The following is a 12,579-nucleotide window of genomic DNA, read 5'->3' as shown; positions in this document are numbered from 1 at the left end:
GAGGAGGGCTGCATCACCGCAAATTATTCCATCATATAAATGTGAAATCTGTGTTATAAATGACTTGCAGGAGATCCAGAAGAAGAACACAAAACATTATTTACTGTCAGATCCTGGCCCATCAGCGTTGATCCGTTATCAAGTAAATATTGCAGATACCAATACCAGCACTGATACTTTTAACTTATAAAGGCAGCTTATGTAGGGGAGAGCAGTGTGTCATGATTTGCCAAACTGAACACATTTTAAAGACTTTTCCTTTTCTTTCCACAGTAATTAGTTAACACAACAACAACGCACCTTTCAGCTTTTCATGTATTTTTAAAGATCTGGATTTTAAATGTTCCTGACTCTGAAGGACTAAAGGAACTGTGCTATAAGTTATAGATAAAATAGATTACCTTGTTGCTGAAAATAAAAGTGATTGTTTCAGACAGCGTAAACAGAGGAAATTGCCTTTGATGTCAGCATGACAGGTGAAAGAATACAATTTGCTGATTTCATTTGTGGGTGGAGAGTTTTGTCAGATCTGCAGAGGCCCCGTGCACACACCTTCAGGGCAAGCAGTTTTCGTGTAGAGTATTGGTATGCACGTCCTCTTCAATTTATACTCAACGTAGTGCGGTGTGGCAGTGCACCACTTTCATGTTGGAATCGGTTTCTCGGGAAGACTGACTCAATTTATTTTATTTTCCCCGCCCCTCATTCTGTCCTTTCTGTCTTCTCCATCTTTTCAGCTGTTTCGTTTCACCTGCACAGCTCTGACTTACGAGGGCTAAAGGGTGACAGTGTATTTCAGTACCAATCTGTGTTCACTGTGAGGCACATCACACGCAGTTCTCCACTCTCTAACCTATAATTTTAGATTTGTTCGTCCTCAAGCTTGTCCAGCCATGCTCGTGTCTTTATTCAGGTCGTTTCTGTGCCACTTTGTGTGCGTGTGCATGAGAGAGATAGAGATAGGTGGCCAGCTGCTCGGCAGTGTGCTGTGAATCTGAGACAGTAGCCTCCTCTCCATCCAGCTGTCTTGCTAGTCTCCCCAGTGTTTCTCCGACACACTCTGTCAGCCAGCCTTTCCCACACACAGATCAGTCTGAATTCACTCCATACCTCGCTGTCATGGTCTGTACATTCTGTTCCTGGATGTATGGTTTTCCCTTCATATTCACCTCTTTGTCTGCATCTTTGACAAGTTCTGTAACACATCGTAAATTCCTCATTTCGGGCATGCTGTGTCTTTTTTTGCATCACTGCAAAATGAATAACAGTGAATGGCAGCTGACACTGTTATTGTCTGTCACTTTTTTTTCAACCAATGCTCCATAAATAAAGCAGGGTAATTAAACTTTCAAACCCATCATACAGTATGGCTACAATGTAGCTTGCCATCACCAGTGTGTGAATGTGTGCGTGAATGGGTGGATGACTGGATATGTAAAGCGCTTTGGGGTCCTTAGGGACTAGTAAAGCGCTATATAAATACAGGCCATTTACCATTTATGCATGTGGTGAGCAGTTTATTATTACTTTTATACTGATTCATGGGCTACTTTAGGAAACTGTGTGGGAGACACACAAACCATAATACCGCACACACATTTGTAGAGTAGGTGGGTTGTAACAAAGTAACTGGGTTTGTATGCGTGCAGGAGGTAGAGCAGGTTGGTGTCTTCAGAGTAAAGAAAGGCAGAGTGCATCTGTGGCTGGGGATCCTGAGCAAACATCCATATCTAAAAAGTTAGGAGTGAGACCTAAGCCACCACCTGGGCCTTGTGCTTCACAACAAGTAGGCCAAGAAAAAGCTTTTGGTCATCTGTCTGACACCAGCAGCTTTGAATAAATTACAGCACTTCACCCAGTTGACCTTAGTTTAAGATATGTGGCCAAAAATAAAAAAGTAAAGCAAATTTAGGCATAGCAAAATAAAATGAAGGCTAATTACCATGAGTCAAAGTTCTAGCCGTTCACTATCTTCTCACCACTCGACAAAAGTGAACATAAAAGCTAAGATGATCAAGTCAAAGATGACTTTTATCCTGTAACAGAAAAATCTCACCAAATCTGTCAACAGGCCTTTTTTCTCTTTGGTCCTGTCTCTTTCACACTTACTCTCACTTTGTGTTTCTGTGCCTTGTACTGGCCCTGTAGTGCTGTCCTCAGATTGAACAATCGCCTGGTCTTAGAGTTTTAGAGCGAGAGGAGACATTTGTCAGCTCGAGCAACTCAAACCCTCGCGCCCCCCACTTCCACCTGCCCCCCTTCACACCGGCAAACTTGTGGGCAAAAGCCCTGCTGATGATTCACTGAATTTTCTGTGTGTGTGTTTCCATCCATCTATGTGTAGGTGTGCACTTACATTCCCTTGAAATACACACACACACACACACGCACGCACACATATCCATCAGTGCAGCAGAAGAGAGTCAAGCGGGAGATTGACTTTAGCAAAAGGAGCAGACAGCCGTCGCCAGCTGAACGCTTGAGATGTTTCCTTCATAGCACTCAGCTTCCACAGCAGATTACAGACACTTGCTGACTAGTCTTCAGTTTAGTGGCCAAGGACCTTTCCAGAATACTGATGACAGGCAGTATAGATCTCTATCGCTGGGTTTGCTGTATTTCTGCTCCCATTCTGGCTTTGATGGAGAAGATCTGGATATTCTATCTCTATTTAATCAAGTTTAAAAAAAAAAGATTTTGTTTTTGTATACATGTAGAATAATTCATCAGTGACCAGTGACCTGGTCATCCTTGATCAGTTGGAGCTGTGTTCCCCAAGTGTTTCCCATTTCCCCAATTCCCTTGTGTGTGTTTATAGCCTTTGTGTCCCCTCAGTTCTGTGTTGCATTATACTGATGGTTAGCCTGCTTGTGTGGTTTCCCCTCATGCAGCTTCAGTTTAGATTTTTAAACTTTATTTAATGCATTGTTCTATTGTCTATAATTTGTGCTCTCCACATCTGCTTTTGAGTCCAGGAAACTAACACAATATACACATGACAGATGGTTAGGATGTTCTGAGCAAGTCTGTAAACATTAAAATAAGAATTTAATTCATTTTTAATAAATTGTTATATCTGCAAATAATAAAGGAAATTTGTCATTTATTTTATATTATTTTATTTATTTGCTTTTTGTCACATATTGGATGTGACTGTAATTCAGTCTTATCAATTGCATGACTGTGTAAAAGGACATTATTGGTGTATGACATAGAAAATATTTCTTTTAGTTTTATTCTTACCATTGGTTCAGTGTATTATTCCATAAGGTCTGCTACAAGGTATCATTACAAGCAAAATACATCAATGGTTAGAGCTTCGAATAGTTGATTATACCAACAATCAAAACCCAAGATCAATCTATCTATCTATCTAACGATTGATCGATCGGGAATATTTTTTTACTGGAGTTTATAGAAATTCTTAAGTGTCTTAAGTGTCACGTCATATGCTTGTTTATGAGTCCTTCTATGTGCTGGGTTAAACGTTACATACTAAATGTTCTTATGTATGTATGTATGTATATATATCACACATTCAATCCACTTTTTAGGTGACTGGAAAAGAGAAACAGCAGCCCGAGTACAACATGTCATGGTATCACTGTAAGGTGAGTGTTTGGACAAACTACAAATCGAGAATAAATCTATATAGTTAAGGCATGGCAGAGTCTTTAGTGGATTTTCATCGGTGGAAAACAAAGTCTTTGGGGCACAGCTCGTCCCCACCCTCCTGTCTGCAGAGTGCAGCCCATTGATAAGGGTTTCTGTCCTTGTCACCAAGGACTGATGTCTTTCTGTCAACTCCCAGGCAGCCCTGTTCCTCATTTTGTGCTACTGTTTTGTTTCGCTTCTATACCTGACAGATTCCCTATCTCCCCTCCCTCCTCTTCCTCACTCCTCCCCCATCCCCAACACCATTCACCGCCCTTGCCTAAGAAGCATTTTTTCCTAGCACAGGTGCCAGCAGCTGCAGTTTACGAGTTATTGTCTCAATCACAGTTCCTTTATACTCACATTGCCACCATCTCATAAAGCTCTGGGAGAGTGCTTATCTGGTGATTCCTTTCTCGCGCTTTCTGTCTTGAGCTCATCCATGCATTAGAGCACTAACACACTTGCATTACATTGTTCATTGTCATATCATCCAATCAGAGGAGAGTGCTATTTCAGTAGGCACAAATAAGTATTTTCTTATTTTAAGCACACAGGAACATGCACAGCCATTTTGATCTCACCACCCACCTCCACATTACAGTGACTGAGTCCCCTGTGGCTTAAAACCTCTTGTGTTCATTAGTACTGTGCAGCACCATGTCAACAGCTCTTATTTACTAATTAGTGACTGATGACAATAGCTGAGGCACACAATAGAGGACTATGGTGATCCTCATCTTTGATGCTTGTTGTCCTATGACAATATGAAGTATTAGTCATTCAACTGTGTAATAAGCTCTTCTGCTCTCAATGAAAAGTGAGCACAGCAGAATACAGCTTTGTCTTGGAATCGAAAAAGCTGATGGAAAAATTGTTGTGATTTTGGAAAGAAAAAGTTTTATTTCAGACGACTCTTCGTCCAAGGGCAGAAGCAATGCTCTGACTGCCACTTGCTGCTGGGAATGGAGATAAAAATGTCAAAGCCATTGTAAATAAGAATATAAATAATAAAGTCCCCTACCAAGCTTGTTTAAATTGAACAGCACAGGGTTGGCTTTCTCACCATCCCTTTGAGATTTTAATCTCACCCACTAAATCTTTTTCACCCTTTCTTCTTTTGTCTTATGGTTGCTCCTCGGAGAGTCGGTGCATACACAACTGCCGCATGACGCAACCTTGAAAGGACAGGCCCTCCCAGCCGACCCTGAGGGCTAGTGAGTCAGTGAGGATATATCATGAATTTCATCAGTTCTTACAATGACTTCTAAAAACAGATGGGATATATTATTCCTACAGTGACGTCTGGTGATATTTATCCAGGTACAAGATTTTGTATTATCCAGGGCGGTGTTCAAAAACTAGTGCTTCTACTGATGTTCACGTTAATGAAAAGAGAGAAAGAATGATTAAAATTACGAGATGTAATTATAAGATAATAATTATTAGATTTGCCTACTACAAAAAACAAAACAAGCAAAAATAATTAGTGTTTTAATCATCATCAAAGTAAAAATCCTTTTGAATGTGTTGGTTGCTGAGGTAAGGCACAACTTTTACTTTAAAGGTGAACAGTCTAAATTTTTGTCTTATGATTAATTTTTCACAACTTCACTATTGCTCAGAGAGCAAATGGATTAAGGTCTTACTGGGCTAAACACCCAGACATAGGCAGACAAATATTTTGCAGGCAGGTAGTCACTAATCTACATACCATTTACAGTTGACTGAGGAGGGATGAACTTTATATTAACTTTATTTATAACAAGGTGCAATAATAATTAATGTGCAATAATAACAGTGTGCAATACACATACACTTATTCTTCTTTTTTATACTAAGTTAATATACTGTGTTGTGTTGTGTTGTTTGTTACGTTGTGATGTGTCATATCGTGTCGTGTTGTGTTATATGTAGTGCCGACGTAGGACAGTTTTTCCAATTTCATTGTACTACTGTACTATGTATGACTGTGCAATGACAATAAAGAGTTATCTTATCTTATCTTATCTTATCTTATAGTGACTGACTTGTTGTAATGGTACTGTACCATCCTATTAAGATACCATATGTGAATTCAGTGAGCTCTTAAAGGAGACTGAATGGCTAGGTGTTTAGTTTGATAATCCTGTGACAATGAGTGGGAAAACCACTGACTTCAAATATTACCTGGTGTGGCCCAATACTTTTGTGCATGGTCCTAAAAGCTTGTTTAGTTTCCATGATGGAATCCACAACAATAAATTTTTTGTCATATGCTAATAACATAAGAAATATGCGTTTATTATAATCAGTGCTCTGAAGGTACGACAATCAACCTGTCATTTGATGGGAAGGTTAAAAACTAACTGCAGTGTTTACTCTAATAATCAAGGACTTACTTAAGTGTAGTAAAGATTCCTGACTTGTTATGTGACGGACGAATATGTTGTCCTACAAATTATTGTGGATATTACAACAACAGTGATATCCTGTCTGCAAACCCCTCTTTTTGTACTACAGAGAGAGAAGTGTGGAAACAATGCAACATCTGCATCCTGGGTGGGAATTTACAGCATGCGTTTTTTTTGTTTATGCACTCTCATAAACAAAAAATGAACCACCTGCAAACTCAGATGCCAGAGAGCTCATCAGCAATGCAAATACATGAACAACACCTTATGTTTTCCTTTGACAGACTATGGATGCCTAAAAGTTAAGCACCCTTCATTCATTTGGATCCTGAAAGTCGATGAAAGCATCATGATGCTCTGCATAGAGCTTGTCGGCGAGTTCTTTCTACGGAACCAACAAACTTAATTTTAATGTGACTTTTTCATCATTGTTGTGCAGCCTGACATTTTTCTCATTCAGAAACTGATGAGGCGAAAATACTAAGCAGCTTTTGTTGCATTGTGTAGTTTTTTGACAAAATTCCCTCCATATTTTCCAATCATTTTTTTCCTCTGACCTTTTCATATGTCTTGAGCCCAAATAAGTAGGCGCCAGCCACTCTGATCCTCCCTACACTCAACCACGCCTGACCCTGATGTATCACTTGCTCGTGGGCATGGAGGAGAGAAACACAGAAAGGGAGAAAATAGAAGAGGGGGGTTTTATACTTGTCTTGTAGAGTAGATCAGTAGTCTTCTGCTGCTTTCATCTCCAAACTCCAGCAATCTGCCACCTGGCCTCTGCACAAAACCTGTTCATTTGAGCCTTGGAGGTTTCTTTCTCTTTCTAAGTTCTCTTCTCCTGCATCTGCCCTGACTAAAGCTAAGCTAGAAAAAAAAAATCAAGAGAAGTGCACATTCACCCATGGGCACACAATAACCATTGTCATAATGCCCCCTTATGAAACAAACTATAAAAATTCTTGTGCTTTATTTCTGAAGGGAGCAACATTTCTGCCTTGGGCGAAATTCATCTGTTAAAAGTCCTGCATTGTTTCTCCAGCCGTTATTACCGCTGGCCTTGATCCACTTTTATTTCTTAAGATCGGTGATCACCCCGCTGCACACGCTAAAATTTAAATTACCGGGCCAATGATTGTAAGATAAACGTACACTTGTAAGATAGCTGGAGGTCCTGCATGATTTCCAAGTAAGTTCCTCAGAACCCAACAATCTGAGAACAGAGAGAAATGTTCATTCCATTTAGCTACTTACTTGAAGTATAATGTATCTCCCTCTTCTTCCAACCTGAAAAAACTGCCTCCTAAGCTTTTAACTGGAGACTTACCTGGGAATCACTTACTTACCTGTGATCACTTTTTGTTGCCTTTCATTGGAGTGTCGTTAATTAAAAACTGTGTCTGAGTCCTTTAGGGGAAAACTTGACATATTTTGTTTCTTTTCATGTCTCGGTGTCTGTATTTGTCCATGTAGCAGTTAGTAGATGTCTTGTTGGGCATAATCTTAACTTCCATGTTGAGACTTATCTGTATACAGAAAGTCTTTCTTACACGGCCATCAAAAAGAGGTTTATCACAGTTTATTACTCAAGGATGAATGATCAAGGTAGGCAGTTTAATAATACTTTAGAATTGGCTCTGAAATTAATTTGACAATAATTTCCCTACACCTGGTGTCCGTTGCAGTGACAACATATCCTTCTGTCCCCCGGTTTTCTTGCCAAAGTCATACATAAATTTCAAACCTTAGAAAGTGATCACCTTTCATTAATCCACGGGGGTTTAAATCTTCATTTTCTCCTCATTTATCACTGGTAGTCCATCTTTGGACGTTCTGTCTTTAACCACATTAACCTGTTTTCACTGATCGTTTCTTAAGGTTAATGCCAATGGGATATTCCATGTTGTCTTAAAAAGGTGAAGTACAGCCTTCCAGGGCAATGGTACAAGATTGTGTCCAGACAGGATAGGAAATCATTACTTGCTGCTGGCAGTAAAAAGCCTCTCATTTTATCTTTTTTTCCCCCTTTTCTTCAGTGGTTGACCCTCAAACATGGTTATGAAAATGTTTTAAGGGCAGGTCACACTCCTGACTCCAATGATTTTCATGGAAGAGACAAATAATCACTGAGTAAATGTACTGGTCACTCAAAATGATTTAATGTTATCTTTTTCTTTTTTTTTAAGTCACCTCACTGCACTTCATTGCTTCAACCAGCTGCCTTCCCTACATACTCGACTTTCAGAGCTATCATGTCCCAACCCCACCCTGTGTTCCCCCAGGCAGCTGCCTCAGGTTGTTCCTAACTCACACTTGAACAGAAGGCCTTTGAACCGTGTTTTCCGCACACACTCTTACATTTTTTTGTGAAGAGTAGACTGGTTCATAATTTAAAAGACCACTTTTTTCTTTCTACTAGCATCGAGCAGATACGGTATAGTTTCACTGGTACTGAAATGTTGAAATGAAAGCATTACGACTTTAGATTCAGTTCACTGTGACCCATGGCTTGGTCATTGAAGAACTTCAAAGATTTTGGCTGCTGAAAAAAAACAGAAAAAACCCTCCTAAACCTTTTTTTTTTTCTAACAGTGCTTCTTCAACACCTGAATATAATTTATAGAGCTGGTCCATGTTAGGTCCATTATGTTTTTGCAATTTTGCCTTGGTACACCACCAGTGTTGTAATCAGTAACTAATTACTGATTACTTCCCCCAAAAAGTAATCTGTTACCGGAAGAAAGTTGTTTAACATTTAAACCTATTTTCTGCACATTCCAGCACATAAAATAAAATATTTTTTTGTGTTTACTCTCAGTCTTTCAAATAGATGCACGTAAAACACAGCAGAAAATAAATAAAATTAAAGACTCAGCGGTCCTGTTGCTCTATTTTCACCTGTATAGCAGGAGTGGGGCAGGCGGAGGTTTGCCCTGCATGGTGCAGGTGTGCCGCAGAGGTCAGTGGAAGGATACGGCAGTTTCTCTATGAATTTCACTTTCCCACTTGGTGCTTGCTCGGAAGTTTAGGGTTTTTCGCTGTAAAAAGAAGTTTTCTTCCCACGCAGTGAAGATTGGAAGCTAATGTTTTTGTCACTTTTTATGGAATCAAACTCAAAGTAAGGTCAGTACTTCCACGCTTTAAACGCTGCACGCTCATACTCTCTCCCCCACTCGATATATTATCCGTTGTTGATCTGCACAGCTGTTGCCACGAACGTCGCACTCGCTCACGTCATTGTGATGAGATACTCTTGCAAAAAAATTTCCTTTTTTTGCAATAGTAATCCCTTACTTTACTTGTTACTTGAAAAAAGTAATCAGATTACAGTAACGCATTATTTGTAACTTGTAATGTCATAAAGCCCCCTTATGAAACAAACTATAAAAATTCTTGTGCTTTATTTCTGAAGGGAGCAACATTTCTGCCTTGGGTGAAATTCATCTGTTAAAAGTCCTGCATTGTTTCTCCAGCCTTTATTACCGCTGGCCCTGATCCACTTTTATTTGTTAATAAAATGGAGAATCTTATGCAGCCTGTTAGAGTAGCTGTATACTATTTTTTTTAAATGGCATATTCAAAGAGCTTTGTTTAGTCGGTGGATTTAGCCTCACAGATAGCAGGGCTTATTGCCACTTAAACAATAAAGGCAACATTTTTTAGAACAAGTTGTACAAACTGGGATTTGGTATGTGGATGTTTGATGTTTGATGGTGATCTTGTGAATGCATTCAATCAAATATTGTTTTTAACTCCTTCAGCTGAGCAGCATTGGAACCAGATTTTTTTACACTGTTCATCACTGAAATCTTTTCTTTCCCGTTGGCTTTCATTCACTACATGAATGAACTTTCATTTATTCTGTCATTTAAGTGTCCAAGTGATGCGACACCCAAATCACCACCAATCGTTGCAATGAGCACATCATTTAGATGTCAACCAGATGTCAGGCTTATTCTTCAGTCCTTTACTCCTACCTGTACCACAATCACCAAAGACTTGACATATATGTCCATCTTCATCGAATAAATGATTTTTAAAGCCCTGCTGATAAATCTTGACACAATTGGCTTTAGTGTATGCCTCTTTTATGAGCATGCAAAAAGAAGCTCTTGCTTTGTGCCTGTGGCTCCATCTCCAAACACTGCTCACTGGCATTATGCTTCTTAAAATAGTGCTGAACAGATGTTATGTTTTGAGACATTAAGAAAGCAGCGCACAAACACAAACCGCCATATAGCTGGAAGCAGTTGTGGCAGAGTTTCTGTATTTTTTGGGTTTTTGTGTCATTTGTGACTTAGGGCTATTATGTCAACTTCCTCTGCACACTTGCAAGGCTGAGGTGGCTCCTGCAAGACGGAGCTGAGCTGGCTGAGCATATGGCAAGAGGAAGCTGCCTGCGGAACCCCTCTTTTTCAAATTAAGGGGGAACACAGTACTAACAATTAGCATTTCTCCTCCTCAGTGTTGAGGAGTCAGTGTAGCATGATGATATCACTTCATGATTTGTAACACAAAGATCACCAGTCCAGTTAAAAGAACTGCACTTTTGGATATATTACTCAACTGTGTTCTGGAGAACATTCATACAATTTCATGGAAGGCAGATTTTATTTTATTTTTAGCTTTGGGGAAATTTTTCATTTATTGCACTCATTTCATCTATTGCACTCATTCATATTAGTTTGCTCTTACCAGCCAAATCCCAAGCTATTATTTCCAAATTGTCAGAAGGGGTTAAATTCATTTATATAATGTACCTGTGATGCAAAACATCGTGGGCTAAGAGTAGGTTAAGTGTCAGGCAGAAAGAGTCAGCAGGAACACAACTCCTTTTGAAAATAATGGAGTCGCAAATGAAAATATTCATCACAATGGAGATGGTATGACTTTTCAAAGCATGAAATGTCAGGTTCACTTATTCATGAGCCCCCTTATCATACTCGATTTCACTCTTTGTGTGAAGCCAAGAGTTTGCACTGACAGATCAGCACTCACAGGGAATTTGCATTGTTAGGACAACCGTTAATGATTTAATACACAATCTCTCCCTCCAGGAGGGAGGCAAAAAAAAAAAAAAAGAAATGTGAGTGACAAAGCACCTATTCAAAAGTAAAGTGGGTCTGAATAAAGCATTATAAGGATTGTTAGGACGAGTCGATAAACTCCCTGCAGTGAGCTCAGCAGGAGAGCTAGAATGTGGGTAAGTCTGATCCCTGCTCCTCATTTGTGATTGGTGTGTCGGCCACAAGTCTGCCTTCATCATTAGATGACCTATTAAAAGTGGAACCAGCCAAGTGAAAACAGACAGGAGGGGAAAAGTATCTGGAACAGAGTCGGGAACAGGAAGATCACTTTTATCTCTGGCACAGAGTAGTAGCCTGTCTGGAGACATTCTGTAAGGCAGTGTTACTCACTGCACCACTCACAAGCCGTATGTGATCTGCCAAGCTTTAATCAGTACTCGCCAGGTATATTATAATATATGGTAATGTAACCAATGCTCACAATCTTTTTTTTTTTTTTAATTCAAGCACCTACAATAGGCATTTAGCAGTGTAGGCCAAAGAGACAAGACATATTCTCTGCAGTGCTGGGAGCTTTGGTAGCCCTTGGGAGTAGCCCAATGGCAGAAGTGTTTCTGGACAGATACATGCTGTCCAAGTACATGGACAGCAAGTGATGATTTTAAAAGGACTTCTTGCGAAGAAGTATCTACACAGTTTCTTGCCGAAACTTTCTTGAAAACTGACTAAATTCTATAACTTAAAGTCCTTACTCTCATGTAGCATTTCATTCACACTCACAGACATTTTAGAATCACCAATAAACCCCACCAACTGCATGTTTTTATACTGTGGAAGAAAGCAAGAGCACTTGGAGAGAACCCACGCAAACATTCAAACTCCACACAGAAAGGCCATGGCCAGATGGCAGACTCAAACTCAGGATCTGCTTGCTGTGAGGCAACAGTGCTAACCAATGTGCCATCATGCTGCCCTTATTTCTGCATCCCAAGTTGCAATAAAGTTGGGGTGAAATACAGGAGGGCAGCAGGTAAGGAAAAGGTCAAAGGAAAAATCAACTAAAACTCAGAACAATGTGTAGGTAGTCACTGTGAGAGAAATAGAGAGGAAACCTTGGGTGCTAACATTCATGTGAATGTTACTAAAATATGTACCACACACCCAAACATTGCTGCAGATGAAGCACACCACGCCATGGAAATAGCACTACTCCACAGCAGCAGCCTTCCTCATCAAGACAGTATTCACCCCACCATACTGCAAAAAAACTGCTCAGGAACAATACAAAGGCCTGCGTTCAAAATTCCCCGGACTCTGACTGAGCATGAGAAGAAAGCAGTGGAACAAACCTTCACAAGAGAAGCCGTTCCATGACACCAGAATTCAGTGACTCAAGGGAGAAGTTTTAAATTTTATAGCTGATTGTTGTATAAGATGGGCATGCAGAATCTGGACAAGTCATTTTTGGTTTATCCTTCACATGTGCAGATTTAAGTCATTAAATT

This window comes from Rhamphochromis sp. 'chilingali' (assembly GCF_963969265.1).
Source record: "Rhamphochromis sp. 'chilingali' genome assembly, chromosome: 7".
NCBI classification, from domain to species: Eukaryota; Metazoa; Chordata; class Actinopteri; order Cichliformes; family Cichlidae; genus Rhamphochromis; species Rhamphochromis sp. 'chilingali'.
The sequence above is the reverse complement of the archived record's forward strand: the minus strand, read 5'-3'. Positions refer to the sequence as shown.